Source organism: Ranitomeya variabilis, chromosome 3 (assembly GCF_051348905.1).
Source record: "Ranitomeya variabilis isolate aRanVar5 chromosome 3, aRanVar5.hap1, whole genome shotgun sequence".
Taxonomy (NCBI): Eukaryota; Metazoa; Chordata; class Amphibia; order Anura; family Dendrobatidae; genus Ranitomeya; species Ranitomeya variabilis.
Window position 1 is genome coordinate 502,927,732 of NC_135234.1, and position 19,601 is coordinate 502,947,332.

The window sequence follows — 19,601 nt, forward strand, 5'->3', positions numbered from 1 at the left end:
GCCTACGAAAGGATTCCTGGCATGCTTCCTGTTAGGTAGGACACTAGAACAGTATATAACGAAAACTTTAACCATCTTTTTATAACCATTTCCAACAGTGATGTGATATAAAAAAATGAATTATAGAAATGTGAATTGTTTTAACAGTGAGACACACATAGAAAACCTGTCTGAGTGATACTGTAATGGGCAACCTCCATGTCTGTTCTTCTCTGTGTGGTATATTCTATATTCCAGTTTTTAACCCTTACAGTAGGGGTGTTTGGCTTAGAAACATTGAAGAAAAAAAAAACTGCTCAAGATCGTATGTTCAGTTCATGTACCCCAGGGGGTATACACTAAATCTGTAGCGGGTTCTCGCATTTCTTTCATGCTGACATTTTACTAGGTACATTACAGGTTGTCATAGGATAATTTCCTCATTTATTTGAATAAGGAGCTTGGAGATGTAAGAACATAACAAGTTTACTGTTAGGTGTTCCCAGTGACTGGAGTAGGAAATGGAAAATGTTACCTTTTCAGTTTAAGGGCTTGTCAGATAAGCGTATTATATCGATGGTGCTGTCCGAGTTGAGATCCAATAGCACATGGTCAGGACAACACTGACGAATGTTACTGAAGAAGGCTGTTCAGATGTCATTTTTTTCACACAGACCGAGTGTCCGAATGAAAAAAGTCACAGCATGCACTATTCTCATCAATTCTAATCTATGGGTACACAAAAACAGAAATTTAATCCCATACAGATCAAGCATCCTATTTTATGGATACATTGCAGTTATTAAAGAAGCCCTCCCATGAATGTTTTGTTTTCACTGTATATGTGCACGTAGTATAGTGTGTTAGGCTGCCGTCACACTAGCAGTATTTGGTCAGTATTTTACATCAGTATTAGTAAGCCAAAACCAGGAGTGGGTGATAAATGCAGAAGTGGTGCATATGTTTCTATTATACTTTTCCTCTATTTGTTCCACTCCTGGTTTTGGCTTCCAAATACTGATGTAAAATACTGACCAAAAACTGCTAGTGTGACGGCAGCCTTACTGTACTCACCTACTGCTTTCTTCTTCGGGATCCAGCGCTGTTCTGCTCCTTTTCTCAGTGACGTCATTCTTCAGATTCTCCGATTTTATGCTCTGTGCATGAGCTGGAAGTTTCTTTCAGGGCAGGTGCAGATGACTCCAGATTCTCTCCTCTGATTATGCAAATGACACTCTGATCAAACTCCAGAGCTTGATCAGAATGTGAGCATAGTGTGATCCGATTCTCTCAGATGAGGAGAATATGGAGAAAACATTCTCTATCTTCTCCATTCTGGCAAGCCGAGGAAATAGGACTATAATTAGATGTCATCCGAGTGCAGTCCACGGCCAAGTGTGATCCGAATATCAGGAAGAAATCAGATATGTGCAATACCCCATCAAATCAAATTTGTCCGAGTGTGATCTGATGTTTTTTTGGAACGCACTTAGACCAAAATACAGTCGTGTGTAGTTATGGGTGAACCTGCGGATGTTTGGGTCTGGCGGGTTCATCCAAACAGCTAAAAAAAAGGTTGGTTTCGGTACCAGAACGGTACCCGGATCCCTTTCAGAGGAATGGGGGACCCAAACATCCATTGTTTGCCACGCTGTTATCTGCATGACAGCGCAGCAAACACGGGCTCTGAACATTAGTAAAACAGAAAGGAACAAACAGCCTTAACCACCAATGCCTATGTCCCCTGGAAAAGAAGAAAAATAATAAACAACCGTGTTCTTCACCTGTCCAATGTGAAGACAAACCATACTATCCCACGACGAACCAGATGATTTGGAGAGCAGTCACATCAGTGACCGCTCTCCCCACCTACCGGCTCACACTGACACAGGAGCGATTACGCTCCTGCAGTGTCTACCGCTGAGCTGCGGTGAGAAAGTGCGCCGGAGTTCAAAGCTGATGAACCCCAGTGACCTCACTTAGGGCACCGCTTGGGGTTCATGTCAGCTTTGTATTGTCAGGTGACCTCAATCCCAGGCGTTAGTAATAGAGAGACATCTATAAGACACCTCCATTACTAACTCCATAGTTAGATTGTAAAAAAGACACAGCCAGAATAAAATCCTTTAGTTGAAAGAAAGACACTGACACCTTTATTTGAAATAAAACACAGTTATACTCTCCATTACACCTAATCCATTGAAGCCCATGGCACCTGTAAAAGATATCTATATATATAATTGTCTAAGGTCCACTTCCGTCTGTTTGTCTGTCACGGAAATCCTGCATCGCTGATTGGTCGTGGCCGGCTGGGCACGACCAATTAGCGACAGGCACAGTCCGGCCTCGAATTGGCCCCTCCCTACTCCCCTCCAGTCAGCGCCCACATAGTGTTTTAGCAGTCCGTTAAAGCTGCCATTAACCCTGTAAGTGTGACCAACTTTTTACTATTGATGCTGCCTATGTAGCATCAATAGTAAAAACATATAATGTTAAAAATAATAATAAAAAAACCCAAACTTTATATTCTCACCTTCCGGCGTCCGCGGCAGCCTTTCCCGCTCCTCGCAATGCTCCGCTCCCAAGAATGCATTGCGGCAATGACCCTTAGATGATGTAGCGGTCTTGCGAGACCGCTACATCATCACGGGTTATTGTCGCAAGGCATTACTGGGAACGGAGCGTCGCTAAACACCTGGGCTGGATCCGGGGGCCGCCAGAAGGTGAGCATATAACTATTTTTTATTTTAATTCTTTTTTTAACAGGGATATGGTGCCCACATTGCTATATACTACGTGGGATGTGTTATATACTACTTGGGCTGTGTTATATACTGCGTGGGCTGTATTATATACTACGTTGCTGTGCTATATACTATGTGGGCTGTGCTATATACTACGTGGGCTGTGCTATATACTACGTGGGCTGTGTTATATACTATGTGGGCTGTGTTATATACTATGTGGGCTGTGCTATATACTACGTGGCTGTGCTATAAACTACATGGCTATGCAATATACTACGTGGCTATGCAATATACTACGTGGCTGTGCAATATACTACGTGGCTGTGCTATATACTACGTGGCTGTGCAATATTCTACGTTGCTGTTCAATATACTACGTGGCTGTGCTATATACTACGTGGCTGTTATATACTATGTAGCTGTGCTATATACTATATGGCTGTGCTATATACTACGTGGGCTGTGTTAGATGCTACGTGGGCTATGAGACTCTTTTGCCTGGGGCCCTCAAAAACCTGGAGCCGGCCCTGGCTTCACTGATTGGTCGCGGCTGGGCGCGACCAATCAGCGACAGACGCAGTCCGGCTGCAAATTGGCTCGGGATTTAAACCACGCTTCGCAAATTGGTCGCACCCGGCCAGCCAAATCCTGTGTATTAATTGCATTATTCTTAAATCTTCATAAATAAACTACATACATATTCTAGAATACCCGATGCGTTAGAATCGGGCCACCATCTAGTAAAATAATAAACAACTATAATAATCACCTTTACGCCTAATCCGCTGATGCCCATGTCCACTGGAAAAGAAGAAAAATAATAAACAACTATATTCCTCACCTGTTCGATGTGAAGATAATCCATACCGTTCCACAATGATCCATATGATTTGGATAGCGGTCACATCAGTGATGCCACCAATATCCCCGCCAGCCGGAACACACTTAACACAGGAGCGTAATCGCTCCTGCAGTGTGTAGCGCAGAGCTGTCTTGGGAAAGTTCACCGGAGTTCATATTTGATGAACCCCGGTGACCTCACTTACGGCACCACTCGCTGCTTGAGAACTTTCTCTACCAGCTTTGCAGATTTAGACGATGACATTTTTGCCCATTCTTCTTTGCAAATTAGCTCTAGCTGAGTGAGATTGAATAGTGAGTGTCTGTGATCAGCTATTTTCAAGTCTTGACAAAGATTTTCAATGGGATTTAGGTTTGGACTGTGACTGGAATATTCAAACACATGAATATGCTTTGATCTTTGATTGTAGGCTGGCATTATGTTTAGGGTCATTGTCATGCTGGAAGGTGAACCTACATCCCAGTCTAAAGTCTTTTGCAGCCTGTAAATGTTTTCCCACCAGGATTGTCCTATATTTAGATCCATCCATCTTCCCACCAACTCCTCACAAGCTTCCCTGTCCCCGCTGAAGAAAAGTATTACTACAGTATGATTCTGTCACCACCATGTTTGACAGTGGGTGGTGTTTTCAGAGTGATGCGAAGTGTTAGTTTTCAACCACACATAGTGTTTTGCATTTAGCCCAAAAAGTTCTATTTTTGTGTCATCAGATCAGAGCAGCTCCTGAAGTTCTGTGATTCCATTTATGACTATATTTATATAAACTGAACGATTATAAACAACAATGAAATTATGTATTTTTTAAAACATTAAAAAGGGATTATTTTTTAGTAGTGAATAATGGATACAATATCAATTTGGAAACTTACATCTTTGTGATATGTATACGGGTTGTTTTTTTTTTGTATATGTAGAGAATGGTTTTATATCGTCACCATGACTTGGGAGCATATAGTAGCTTTGGTAGCAGCTTCATGGAGGTATGTATGATTAATTAGCTACAAGCATCTTGGTGCCAGTAGGATGTGTAGATCAGTGTGTTGAATATGTTCGCTCCACAGTCGTGTGCAGCCAGCACTGTGTTCAGCATTGAAAAGCTGGAGGGTGTGCAGGGCAATTCCTGAAGCCTGTGCTTGTGCTAACTCGCGAGTCACAGAGATACACAGTCTGCAAGAAGAAAGGGAGTGCAGCAGTGCTTCAAAGTGTGCTGCTCGACTATGTAGTCTTGGATAAAGTCACTTTGGACATCTCTAAGGTAATACCATTTGTTGCAAATTGTTGTGAGCCCCTTGTCACTGCCTTCTGTCTGGTTTATCTTGCTCTCATACTGGCTTTCTCTGTCATATTGTATTTAGAGTGGAATTTATTCAATGATCCCCTGGATCTAAACAGAAATCTGGCAGACTAGTGAATCCAGAAGAGACAATATTTTGTTAGATTATCTACATACTTTGTAAGTTTTTCTTTAAAAGCAATAACTATAGGGCTGTTATTGAAGTTTAATTATTTAAAAGTTTAAAAGTTAATGTTTGGTGGGAGAGTCAGCTATTGCAGTTATTAGTTATTTCAAGTCTTATTTTAGTGTTTAGATGGCCTCTATAAAGACCCAATACACTCGAGGTAGCCATAAGCCAAATGATGTTTCATCCGATCGTTTGGCTTTCAGCTATGTCTCCCGATTTCTTCATTCACAGGAGTGTTCATTCTGCTATGCTTTATGAGATACGCTGTCAAACATCTCAAAATCGGACATGTCGGAGCCTTCCGTCTCCCAACATCATCTATTGGGGTACAGTTGGGAGGCCCCGTTTTCTCGTAGATATCAGCAGGATTGGCCGACTTCAGGGCTCATTCATATCAATGGATTGAACGTCAATCTGCTGTCCATATGTAAAACTGATAGCATACGGACAGCACACTGACCAATGCAATGGGATAATTTTACATGAACAATTTTACAAACTGGCCATTGTTTTGTGTATAAAAAAAATAGTAACATGCACTACTTTGTTCTGTATCTGGATCAGACTTACACATTTTGGGCAATAGGTGTGTATTGGAAGGATCAAATACGGGTTACTATTAGAGTTGAGCAAATTTGTTTGGATTCCGTTCTAAATATGATTGGCATCGAATATTGTTTTTTGCAATATTCGTCGAACACAGCCAAGAGTCAATGGGAGAAGAATTTACCGAATATGTTCGGAACCAATCATCAAACATACATTCGGCACAAATAGGGTACCAATATGGCACGAATATGGCAAATTCAGATTTGGCGACCAAATCCGAACAAATTCGCTCAACTCTAGTTACTCTCCGTATCCCATACATTTTTCATGGATACGTTAGTTATAATAATAGGAAACTGTATTTACCCTTTTTTATGTATTAAATTGTTTGTGTAAAAAACGGATGCCAAAATGGACTGCACGGATTGCATAAGGATGCAAAAAATGGACACACGGATGTTAATACAGATAAAAAAATCTTCATTTTTTTTTTCTAGATGTAAAATAGGCACGTGACCGCATCCTGAGTCTTTAATGTGTATGGGGGGCTTAAGATGGAGAGCTAGACTAACATGATAAAGCAGCAGTATAAACCCCTCTGATTGCCTTGACATTTTCTCCTACAACTTATCCTAAAACAGAATTTAAAGTATGTGTTGTGGTCCCTTCAGGCTTTTCTACTTCTAGATTTTTTAAAGCACAGCACCGGATTAACCTGTTTGAATTAGCAGGAACTCCCTGGCCGCCTCCCAAATGCCTGAGAGCTGATCTCCGAGAAATCTTGGACACTCATGAGAAAAATATACTAAAGAAGTGTCGCATGCTTTATCTGATGCATTTTCTGTGACCATCTGAAAAATCTATTGCACTTCTCTGTGTATAATTACTGTAACTGTATCTTGAGAGTCTTTTTTTTAGGGCAAAATCTCATTGTTTTTATTACAAGCAACAAAGGCAAACAAGCCATAAGTTAAAGTGCAGTGTGTGAGACAAAAACATTGATAAAGCACCAAAAAAATTTGGTAGAAAGAGCAAAATGTAAACTGTTTGGTATAAAGAAAGAAAGAAAGTAAGGTGATGGTAATATTGATTGAACATGAGTATTATGTATTATTAATTTCTGGAGCATCACTTATAAACTGTTCTGATGGTCTTAGGCTATGTTCACTTGTTGCATTTTTGCAGCTTTTTTTCTGTGTTTTTTTATGCAAATTTTATGCTGTGTTTTAGAGTACCAGCAAAGTCTATGGCATTTCAGAAATCTCATGCACCCACAGGTTTTGACTGAAGAAAAAAACGCAACATGTAAACATTACCTTACAGGATCTTTTAGTCTAGAAAATATCACGGACTCGCTCACACTAGCGTATACATTTGGAGAGTGCTATCCAAATTTGTTTTATCACTCCAGAAAAACACATGGTAAATATATGTCGGTAACAACCCATGAAGTCTACACAGGCAAATCAAAGCATAGATTTCCAAAAATTAAGTTATATGTAATAATTAGAAATGACAAAGGGAAAACGTACTGAACACATGAATGAAGAGAGGTACAAAAAGCCATGGAAAGTCATGACACCAGCTGAAATCTATCAGTAATTAGAAGGCAATCCTGCCACATAGTGAAAAATAATATAAGCTGGTTCAACTGATTGCCTATAAAAAGGTGTCTCATTTTTAATGTGTCGCAAGAATCATCCCATGAAGGATAAAACCAGTGAGCTGTCTCAAGACCTTTGCAACCTTATTGTTTAAAACCATACTGATTTATGGACATCTAGAGTTTGATTTCTTTTCCTGTGTGGATTGGATGGGTTGTTATCGACATTTGGTGAAAATTTTCTGTCAGTAACAACTTTAGAAATATATTTACCTAGAAAATGTATGATCCGTTACACTGCATGCCACTATTTTTTATATAAAATGAAACAACTGAGATGCAATTGAAGTGTAGAGTTTCAGATTTAATTGAAGGGGTAGAACAAAAGTATTTTGTGAAATGTTTAGGAATTGCAACCATTTTTCTACAAAGCATCCTTATTTCAGGGGCTCAAAAGTAACTGGACAATTTAAGTTTATCATAAATAAAATGTTAATTTTTAATAGTTTGTAGAGAGTCCTTTACAGGCAATGACTGCTTGAAGTCTGGAAGCCATGGACATCAACAAATGCTGAGTTTCCTCCTTTGTGATGCTTTGCCACGCTTTACTGCAGTTGAGTTGTTGCTTGTTGGTGGCTCTTTCTGCCTTAAATTTTATGTTGCGCATGTGAAATACCTGGTTGCTGGGGTTGAGATCTGGTGATTGACTCGGCCATTGCAGAATATTCCACTTCTTTGCTTTAAAAAATCTCCTGAGTTGATTTTACAGTATGTTTTGGGTCATTCTCTATCTGTACTGTGAAACGCCATCCAATCAACCTTGCTACATTTGGTTGAGTATGAACAGAAACTATTGCCCTGTACACTTCAAAACTCATCCAGCTGCTTTGGTCTTCAGACACATCATCAATAAACACTAGTAACTCAGTGCCATTGGAAGCCATCCATGCCACCACACTACCTTCAGCATATTATACATGTGCTTTGGATCATGAGCCATTCCAAGCGTTTGCCATAGTTTGTTCTTTGGTACAAGTTGATCTTTGCTTCATCTGTCCAAAGAACGCTTTTCCAGAACTGAGCGGCTCCTTTAGATGATTTTTGGCAAAGTCTAATCTGACCTTTCTATTTTTAAGGCTCATTAATAGTTTGCACATTGTGACAAACCCTCTGTATTTGCTATCATAAAGTCTTCTTTTTGTGGTAGACTTAGCTACTACACTATCTGCTTCCTAGAGCGTGTTCTTCACTTGGGTAGATGTTGGGAAGGGGTTTGTCTTCACATGGGAAGAATTCTGCGATTATCCACCACTGTTTGCTCTTTTTTTCTGAATGTACCAAACGGTTGATTTGGTCACTCAAAACATTTCTTTTATTTCTTTGATGGATTTCTTCTTTTTCTTCAGCCTAATGAGTCTGTTTCCCTTCCATTGAGAGCTCCTTTGACCGCATGTTGTGGGTTCACAGCAACAGCTTCCAAATGCAAATGCCACACCTAGAATTTGCTCAAGAACTTTTACCTCCTGGACTAACAAGGGAATATCCCTTACATCCTGTTAGAGAGCTTTTGAGATTCTCCCAGTTACTTTTGGTTCTTTTAAAAAGAGGCAGAGCTGTAATTCCTAATCCATTGCTCCAATAAGGATGTGAATGATCTCAAATGAAAGTTGAGATTCTGCACTTTAAGCCTATATTGATTATATAACTGTACATTGAGAATATTTTGGCAAACAGCTAAAATGCCAAACTTGTGTGAAATATTTCTGGATATAACTGTACATGTGTTTTTGTGTGCTTGTAATACACACAAACTTATATAAAACAAACCCGCTTGTTGTTCATGCTCGACCATATCTATAGTTTTCTATTGACTCTCAAAGGTATAATTGTACCTGTCGAAATCAAATAGTATCTGAGCATGTGTCAGTTGCGACAGAGTCCTGCTTTTGAAGGAAAAGTGTAGTGCAGACACATCCAGTGACATGGCTAAATCCTGACTTTGCCCACACTTCTTGAAAACTGCACAATGGCTAAAAGTAATTAAGTATCTCAGAAATGGCACATTATTTTTAATAATGCATTAACTTGAAAAGTATTTTTCATTAAAGGGAGCCTAGCAAAGGGTTCAATGTAACTAAACACAATGAATGGCTGAAAAGGTCATAGCAAAAAAAATTCATGCCTACCTGTATGGCCAATTCAGAGGAAACTCATGTAAGTGAACCTGAAAAGGCACACGAAGAATGGCTAGTGCATCAACCCCCCCAGTGTTTCCCTGCTAGCACCAGATGAGTGTCTGACATTCTTAACAGTACAGTTATAATAGAAATGATAGCAAGTCCAGTCGTAGCAGCATATGTATTGCATTGCCGATATTCATGTTTCTCAGGTATGCTGAATAAGTGTAGGCCAGCAACTAATATTTAGTTTGATCATTTTTTTGCATTTACAGTTGCCCAGAAATTAACAAACCATAACAGTATTTGCCCGGTGTCAATAAGTTTGATCGTTCTATGGTTTATTTTCAGTACAAGAAGTGATCTAACTTAAAGGGTATCTGTCAGTACGATCAACCTACCTAAGCTGTCTATATGGGCATGTAGGTAATAGGAAGCTGAATAAAATGATACCATGATATCTGTGATCTGATGTTTTATTCCAGAGATATCCACGTTTTTCTCTGTTTCTATGTAAATGAGCTGTTCAGGACTATCTGCCGGACACTGATCTGCATGAGAATCTGCTTCCAGAGCTTCTACTATATAATTGTCTGAGGGTCACTTCCGTCTATCTGTCCTTCTGTCTGTCACGGTTATTCATTCGCTGATTGGTCTCGCCAGCTGCCTGTCATGGCTGCCGCGATCAATCAGCAACGGGCACAGTCCGGAAGAAAATGGCCGCTCCTTCCTCCCCGCAGTCAGTGCCCGCTCCATACTCCCCTCCAGTCAGCGCTCACACAGGGTTAATGGCAGCGTTAACCGACCGCGCTATGCCGCGGTCGGTTAACGCTGCTATTAACCCTGGGTGACCAACGTTTTACTATTGATGCTGCCTATGTGGTGTCAATAGTAAAAATATCTAATGTTAAAAATAATAATTAAAAAAAAAATCGTTATATACTCACCGTCCGTCGGCCCCTCGGATCCACAACAGGCCTTCCCTGCTCGCGACGCTCCGGTAACCGGTCCATGCTGCGATCTCGCGAGATGATGACGTGCGGTCGCTACGTCATCATCTCGCGAGACCGCAATGCAATCTTCAGACTGGAGCGCGCGACGAGCATCGGTAACCTGCTGCTTCGATCCTGAGGCTCCGGAATGTGAGTATATAACTATTTTTTATTTTCATTCTTTTTTTTAACAGGGATATGATGCATACTACGTGGCTGGGCAATATACTACGTGACTGGGCAGTATACTATGTGGCTGGCCAATATACTACGTGGCTGGGCAATATACTACGTGACTGGGCAGTATACTATGTGGCTGGCCAATATACTACGTGACTGGGCAGTATACTATGTGACTGGGCAGTATACTATGTGGCTGGGCAGTATACTATGTGGCTGGGCAGTATACTATGTGGCTGGGCAGTATACTATGTGGCTGGGCAGTATACTATGTGGCTGGGCACTATACTACGTGACTGGGCAGTATACTATGTGGCTGGGCAATATACTATGTGGCTGGGCAGTATACTACGTGGCTGGGCAATATACTACGTGGCTGGGCAGTATACTATGTGGCTGGGCAATATACTATGTGGCTGGCCAGTATACTATGTGGCTGGGCAATATCCTATGTGGCTGGGCAATATCCTATGTGGCTGGGCAGTATCCTATGTGGCTGGGCAGTATACTACGTGACTGGGCAATATACTATGTGGCTGTGCTATATACTACGTGGCTGGGCAATATACTACGTGGCTGGGCAATATACTACGTGGCTCTGTGCTATATACTACGTGGCTGGGCAATATATTACGTGGCTGGGCAATATACTACGTGGCTGGGCAATATACTACGTGGCTGGGCAATAGCATATTCTAGAATACCCGATGCGTTAGAATCGGGCCACCATCTAGTATTATATAACAATGGAGGAGTTACCATTGTGTTACATGTAACTAACACAGTATAGTAGAACTGAGCTTTGTTTCCTTACAAACACATTTGCCGCAGCTTTCACAGCTATGCTGTATTACAAAAATATTGCAAAATTGCCTGTGAGATAGAAGCAGAAGCACTGAGAGGACACCTGATTATTGTATCAGTTATAATCACACACAGCTCTTCAGTGAGATCAGGAGAGCAGATAGGAGCCATTACACCTCACACTAGTAATGCCCTTTTTTATTTCAAAATAAGCTGACTTGACTAGAGTTGAGCGAATGTGCTTGGGTCCCTGCTTATTCGGCAAGCTATAGCGCTTACCGAATAAGCTGCAGAGGGAACCCAGCTTTCTGGATCTCGCAAGGCTGTGTGACAGTCACAACACATGCAAGGAGAGCCTGTTTGTTGGGCTATCCATACATGTGTTGTGACTGTCACACAGCCGCGACACATGCAGCTGCGGAGCCGAATAGCTGATCAGCCGGCGTGATCCAGGAAGCCGTGTTCCCTCTGCAGCTTATTCGGTAAGCGCTATAGCTTGCTGAATAAGCAGGGACCCAAGCACATTCGCTCAACTCTACTCTTGATGCAGATTCTCTTGCAGATCAATTTCTGTCCCATTGTCTTTAACAGTTCATTTACACATTGGAAAAATGTGAATTTCTCCAGAATAAAACATGGGATCGCAGATATCAAGGTATCATTTTATTCAGCTTATTATGACCTATGTGCCCATATGCAGTGAGTACAGAAAATATTCATACCCCTTTAAATTTTTCACTCTTTGTTTCATTGCAGCCATTTGGTAAATTCAAAAAAGTTCATTTTTTTCTCATTAATGTACACTCTGCACCCCATCTTGACTAAAAAAACAGAAATGGAGTACTTTTTGCAAATGTGTTGAAAAAGAATAACACATGGTCACTAGTAGTCAGACCCTTTCCTCAGTATAGAGTAGAAGCACCCTTTTGAGCTAGTACAGCCATGAGTCTTTTTGGGAATGATGCAACAAGTTTTGCACACCTGGACTTGGAGATCCTCTGCCATTCTTCCTTGCAGATCCTCTCCAGTTCCGTCAGGTTGGATGGTGAACGATGGTGGACAGCCATTTTCAGGTCTCTCCAGATCTGTTCAATTGGGTTTAGGTCAGGGTTCTGGCTGGGCCAGTCAAGAATGGTCACAGAGTTGTTCTGAAGCCACTCCTTTGTTATTTTAGCTGTGTGCTTAGGGTCATTGTCTTGTTGGAAGGTGAACCTTTGGCCAAGTCTGAGGTCCAGAGCACTCTGGAAGAAGTTTTCATCCAGGATATCTCTTGGCCGCTTTCATGTTTCCTTCAATGACAACTAGTCATCCTGTCCCTGCAGCTGAAAAACACCCCCATAGCATGATGCTGCCACCACCATGTTTCACTGTTGGGATTGTATTGGGCAGTTGATGAGCAGTGCCTGGTTTTCTCCACACATACAGCTTAGAAGTATCACCCAAAAGGTCCATCTTAGTCTCATCAGACCAGAGAATCTTATTTCTCAGAGCCTGGGAGTCCTCCATGTGTTCTTTAGAAAACTCTATGCTGGCTTTCATATGCCTTGCACTGAGGAATGGCTTCTATCTGGCCACTCTGCCATAAAGGTCTGACTGGTGGAGGGCTGCAGTGATAGTTGACTTTGTGGAACTTTCTCCCATCTCCCTACTGCATCTCTGGAGCTCAGCCACAGTGATCTTGGGGTTCTTCTTTACCTCTCTCACCAAGGCTCTTCTCCCACGATTGCCCAGTTTGACTGGACGGCCAGGTGTAGGAAGACTTCTGGTGGACCCAAACTTCTTCCATTGAAGTATTACGGAGGCCACTGTGCTCTTAGGAACCTTGAGTACTGCAGAAATTCTGTTGTAACCTTAGCCAGATCTGTGCCTTGCCACAATTCTGTCTCTGAGCTCCTTGGCCAGTTCCTTTGACCTCATGATTCTCATTTGGTCTGACATCAGGGCCAGACTGGCCATCTGGCAATTCTGGCAAATGCCAGAAGGGCCTGTCTGGTCATGGGCTGCCTTGCCTGCTACGTTGTTAACAGAATCGGTATTCTCAAGACACCTATACTGCTAAGAGTTGTGATGGAGCACAAAGTTGCTGACTCCGTCACTTACCCCCGCAGGCCACGGGTATCATTAGAAATATTGGTCTTGTAGAAAATCTTCCTTTCCTCCATCTAGGGTAATATTAGTAATGTATCCCATCTGGATCATGGGGACAGAGACAACATGGGCCTGTGTGATTTCAAATGCCAGGGCTGAATTTCAGCCCCAGTCCTTACCTGTCTGACATACACTGAGCTGTGAAGTCTTACATAGACAGGTGTGTGCCTTTCCAAATCAAGTCCTATCAGTTTAATTAAGCAAAGCTAGACTCCAATGAAGGAGTAGAACCATCTCAAGGAGGATCACAAGGAAATGGACAGCATGTGACTTACATGTGAGTGACTGAGCAAAGGATTTGAATACTTATGACCATGTGATATTTCAGTTTTTCTTTTTTATTAAATTTGCAAAAATTACTGCAGTTCTGTTTTTTTTCAGTCAAGATGCGGTGCAGTGTGTACATTAATGTGAAAAAATTAACTTTTTTGAATTTACCAAATGGCTGCTATGAAACAAAGAGTGAAAAACTTAAAGGGGTCTGAATACTTTCCATACCCACTGTAGCTGTCTTAGGAGGGTTGATCCTACTGACTGATTCCCTTTAGCATGAATTTAGCCTCCTATAATGCAGCTACTATGCATGTGGTTGTAACACCTGCCAGGTCGAGAAGCCATTTATAACCTACTAAATATAGTTAGAATGTGGAATACATATCTTTTAAATTACTTAGTAGGTCTATTTCTAAGTGTCGTTGCCTCTAGGATCTAGATATCACTTTCTGTGGTTTTTTAAGCTGCAGTAAGGGCACGTAGAAAATAAAGGAATAATAACTTAGCTGACAGCTGAAGACAACAGCTGAATGAAGCCTCCTCTCTTTAGTACAGGAAATGTTGTTCTGCAGACCATCTGTTCTACAATATAGAAAGGAGAGAAGGCCTTCTCTGCTTTTTTTTTTTTTTTTACAGTTGTATATATTGCTATTCATGTGTTATATGAAGCCTTAAAGGTCTTGTCCAGGCATCAATATAAAATTGGTAGGCGCCCAGCACCCTGCACCAATCAGCTGTTATCTGATGGTGACCGGATATAAATACTTTGAATGAAGCTGCAACGCACAGCTCTATACAATGTGCAGTGGGCACTGCATAATAACTCTGAATTCATATAATAGGAGTTGTTCTATTCAATAGGATCTGCTCTGCAGTACCCTGCAGCGGCTGCTGCACATTGAATGGAGCTGTGCAATAGAGCTCCTTTCAAAGTGTTTACATCCTGTCACTGCCAGAGCTTATAACAGATGATCATGGGGTGCTTTGTGCCGGATCCCCACTGATCTGTAATTGAGGACCTAGCTTGAGGAGTGAAGGACACTATTTGGGAAGACATTTAAAAACTATTAGGGTGCGTGTCCACTGTCCAGATTACATCCGGATTACCTGCGTCCAGATGTCACAGCATAGTGGAGGGGATTTTATGAAATCCTGTCTCCACTATGCGTGCAAACACGCACCCGGCGGCCTTGCGTTTCCAGACATGTGGCGTGTCTTTTTAGAACGCAGCATGTCCGTTTACCTTACCGCGCCGCAAGGTAAATCGCAGGGCCCTATGTGTGGGGTGCGATGATTCCGGATGTGTGCAATGAACACATCCAAAATCACCGCGCGTACAGAAGAGGGCGGCGCTTTGGGCGTAGCGAGTTTTCCGCGCCGGCAATCGGGAACATGGAACCTTACCCTTATGGGTCCAACTCATCAAAGCTTTCACGCCATACCCCAAGCGATTGGGAACTTACCCATTTAAGGGTCTAATAAATTGTTTTATGCAGACATATCATAGCTTTATATTCAACCAATAATAAGAACTCTATGTAACTACAGACTTGTGAATCCTCATGTCATGGGCACCGAGATTGGCGGGTGTGTGACCGTAAGTATGTGATTTGCATACACACGGTCACGTGTCGACTATATGGGAGCAAGCTCACCCAATACAAATATATATAGCAAGGCCAGACACAGTCTAGTCGAAGGTGGCCGGAAGTATGAAAATCACATACTTGTGGACACATAACTGCCCGCTCCCGACACTGGAGTACCCTCAAGGCACACCGTGCATGCGTTGTAAGGATTCACACGTCTGCAGTCATATAGCACGAATGCAAACTTGTACCCTAAGGCCGGACAACCCCTTTAATAACAATGGAGAACAAAAACATATTTTCCAAAACAAGAAATATTTATCATGCGGTTTTAATCTGTGGTAGTAGTGCAGTTCCCTGGCTAACCACTAGTTGGTGTGAACACAAAATTATGGTGACACCAGTTTTGTGGAACGATATTAAGTTATTATGGTAAGGTAGCACTTGTATGGCACTGAGAATCCTCTTATTCCCTTGTGATAGAAAGAACAGTACAGATGCATGCCTCTTCCTTCCTTACAATGTGCATCATTTAATAATACCTCATTAGAGAAATATTTCTATCGTACTGCGTCTTTAATAACACTGCAGTTGGCCAAGTTAAAGCTCTATGCTATAATTACCCTGGAATTTTTCTCATTTTTATCTTTTTCAGCCCTTTAATGGATAATCCACAGATTAGGTACACCATGAAAAGAGGATTATATGATGGCAGCCAGTCTTTTTACTTATTGTCATTATACGTTGGATATCTCATTTTGACGTATAGATAAAGCTTGATTACAAAGTAAAAAGATCTGATTGATGTTGGATGATTTTACACTTTATAGAAAGTCACTATTTTCATACCCCGGTTAATTACCTATTATTATCTATTCTTTTAGGCTAATAAAAAAAAAATGAGGTTGTGACTATAACCTGAGTTTACTTTTAGTGGTATGTGTAGCTATCAAGTAGATTATTACTGAACAAATGGATTTATTTGGAAATTAAAGGGGATACGTCATCAGGAAATAGCCTACTATTTAAATCAGGTTTTTATAATAAACCTTATAATATACTCACACTTCCTGTTCTGTATGGAAAACTTTTCTGAAGTCTTATTATCGTCACAGATAGGATTTCAAGAAGAGGTAACACCTTCTGTGTATATTAACTAACACAGAATGCACCAATCACTATAAGTCACAGCTCACCTCCTCCCTCTTCCTTCACAATGACCTTTGTCCATATTAGAGCATGCTCAAATGAGGCTTCTATAAGAAATAAAGAGAGTCTGAATATTCATTTTGCTGTTAATGTCTATGTTGCTAACAAGAAGGCGAAGTCTAAGGCCAGAGTCACACTACCGTAGAATACGGCCGAGTGCGATGCTAGAAAACATCGCATAGCACTCTGCCCAGTGTTAATCTATGGGACAGCTCACATCAGCATTTATTTTTTCAGGCATATTCGGCATGCGTGTAAAATCGTAGCAGGCTGTGACTGGCACTGAGTGTCAGCCGATGCTCACCAATGCAAGCCTATGGGTGAAAGAAAAAAAATCGCACAGCACTCGGGACCATGCGAGTGCTGTCCGATTTTTATGCACCAATGTCCATTGACAAACCGGCAATTCATCTGCCATGTACAGTAAAAATCACAGAGTGACAAGTTGCAATAGAATAGATATATACACATAGAATAGAATACATAGATATATAGGTGTCAGTAACACACACATTACATAGATAGTAGAAAAGTCGGCAATTCAGCAGCCGCGTAGTGTAAAATCACAGCAGAAGCCGACAGCATAGAGTAGATGGTTTACATACAGTAAATACACATAGAATAAGTATATGTATAGATGTCAGTGACAATTTTTCTGAAAAAAAATGGCATGGGCTCCCACGTAATTTTCTTAACCAGCAGAAGGAAAGCCAATGGCTGGGGGGCAATGTTTATAACCTGGGAAGGGGGTAATACCCATGAAGCTTCCCAGGCTATTACTATCAGCTCACAACTGTATACTTAGCCTTTGCTGGCTATTAAAATGGGGGACCATACAAAAAATTATGTAGAGTCCCCCTATAATTAATTATCAGCAAAGGCTATACAGACAGCTGCAGGCTGATATTAATAGTCTAGGAAGGGACCATAGATACTGGCCACCCCCAGGCTAAAAACATCATCTCTCAGCCGCCCCAGAAAAGGCTCATCTCTAAGATGTGCCAATTCTGGCACTTAGCCTCCCTCTTCCCACTTGTCCTGTAGCGGTGGCAAGTGGGGTGATGGTTGGGTGGTTGATGTCACCTTTGTATTGTCAGGTGACATCAAGCCTGAAGTTTGTAATGGAGAGGCATCAATAAGACGCCCCATTACTAACTCCATCATCATATCGTATAAAAACACACACACAGAAAAATCCTTTAATTGAAAGAATGGCACAGACTCATTTAATAAATTTTAATTAAACCATACTTACGACCTCTCCCATTCCACCGACGCCATTGTCTTCTACAAAAGAGTTAAAAACAAACAAATAACAATATTCCTCACCTTTCCACAGAGAAGATGATAATCTATTTGTCCCACGACTGGTCTAGCTCTGCTACATCTAAATGGCAGGCTGCATGGTTGCATGATGCGACCATACAGCCTGTCATCCAGCAGAGACACTCAGCAGCATGTGCTCAGTGTCTCCCTGTGAACTCCTATTCCCTGTCTGACGGCACCGCGAGCATGATGAAAGTTCTCCTGCTCACGGTGCCGTTAGACAGGTCCTGGGAGTTCACAGCCAATGAACTAATTTCACCTTTCTGACGTCACTGACATCTATATATCTATCTGTCCTATATGTATACATCTGTTATATCTATTCTATTCTAACCTGTCACACTGTGATTTTACTGTACGCGGCAGAAAAATTGTCAGCTTTTATTCTATCTATCTATCTAATATATATATATATATATATATATATATATATATATATATATATATATATATACAGTGGGGCCAAAAAGTATTTAGTCAGTCAGCAATAGTGCAAGTTCCACCACTTAAAAAGATGAGAGGCGTCTGTAATTTACATCATAGGTAGACCTCAACTATGGGAGACAAACTGAGGAAAAAAAATCCAGAAAATCACATTGTCTGTTTTTTTAACATTTTATTTGCATATTATGGTGGAAAATAAGTATTTGGTCAGAAACAAAATTTCATCTCAATACTTTGTAATATATCCTTTGTTGGCAATGACAGAGGTCAAACGTTTTCTGTAAGTCTTCACAAGGTTGCCACACACTGTTGTTGGTATGTTGGCCCATTCCTCCATGCAGATCTCCTCTAGAGCAGTGATGTTTTTGGCTTTTCGCTTGGCAACACGGACTTTCAACTCCCTCCAAAGGTTTTCTATAGGGTTGAGATCTGGAGACTGGCTAGGCCACTCCAGGACCTTGAAATGCTTCTTACGAAGCCACTCCTTCGTTGCCCTGGCGGTGTGCTTTGGATCATTGTCATGTTGAAAGACCCAGCCACGTTTCATCTTCAATGCCCTTGCTGATGGAAGGAGGTTTGCACTCAAAATCTCACGATACATGGCCCCATTCATTCTTTCATGTACCCGGATCAGTCGTCCTGGCCCCTTTGCAGAGAAACAGCCCCAAAGCATGATGTTTATCGGTCACTATATGCCTTCCTGCTGGAACGCACATGATAAAATAACAAACACTTAACTCACCTTTCCATGATGGCTCCGTGCTCCCCATTCCACGGTAGCGCTTCCTGTTTCCTGGTCATCCGATCATGTATCCTGTGCACACAGTGATGACATCATTGTGCTGTGCCGATCACATGATTGGATGTCGGCACAGACACAGGAAGAGCCACGGGGGATCTGGGAGCACGGAGCCATCATCGGCAGGTGAGTCAAGTGTTTGTTTTTTGTTATTTTATCATGTGCGTGCTAGCAGGGGGCATATACACTGACCGGGGGGAGCATGTGCGCGCCAGCAGGGGGGCATATAGACTGACCGGGGGGGCATGTGCGTGCCAGTAGGGGGGCATATAGACTGACCGGGGGGGCATGTGCGTGCCAGCAGGGGGCATATAGAGTGACCGGGGGGAGCATATTTATGATGGGAGGAGGGGAGTGCAGGCACATGTAATAAGCGCCGCTCCCGTCAACCAACTTGGCGTGGCTTCAGCACCGAGGTGATGGACAGCGGCTGCAGTGACTATTACATGAGGCTAAT

At 41.7% G+C, this 19,601-nt stretch overlaps 1 protein-coding gene across 1 annotated transcript in view; it reads left to right on the plus strand.

Moving 5' to 3' along the window:
* Window positions 1-19,601, plus strand: part of KSR1 (kinase suppressor of ras 1) — a 260,113-nt gene that overhangs the window by 149,850 nt on the left and 90,662 nt on the right. The window lies entirely within an intron of this gene.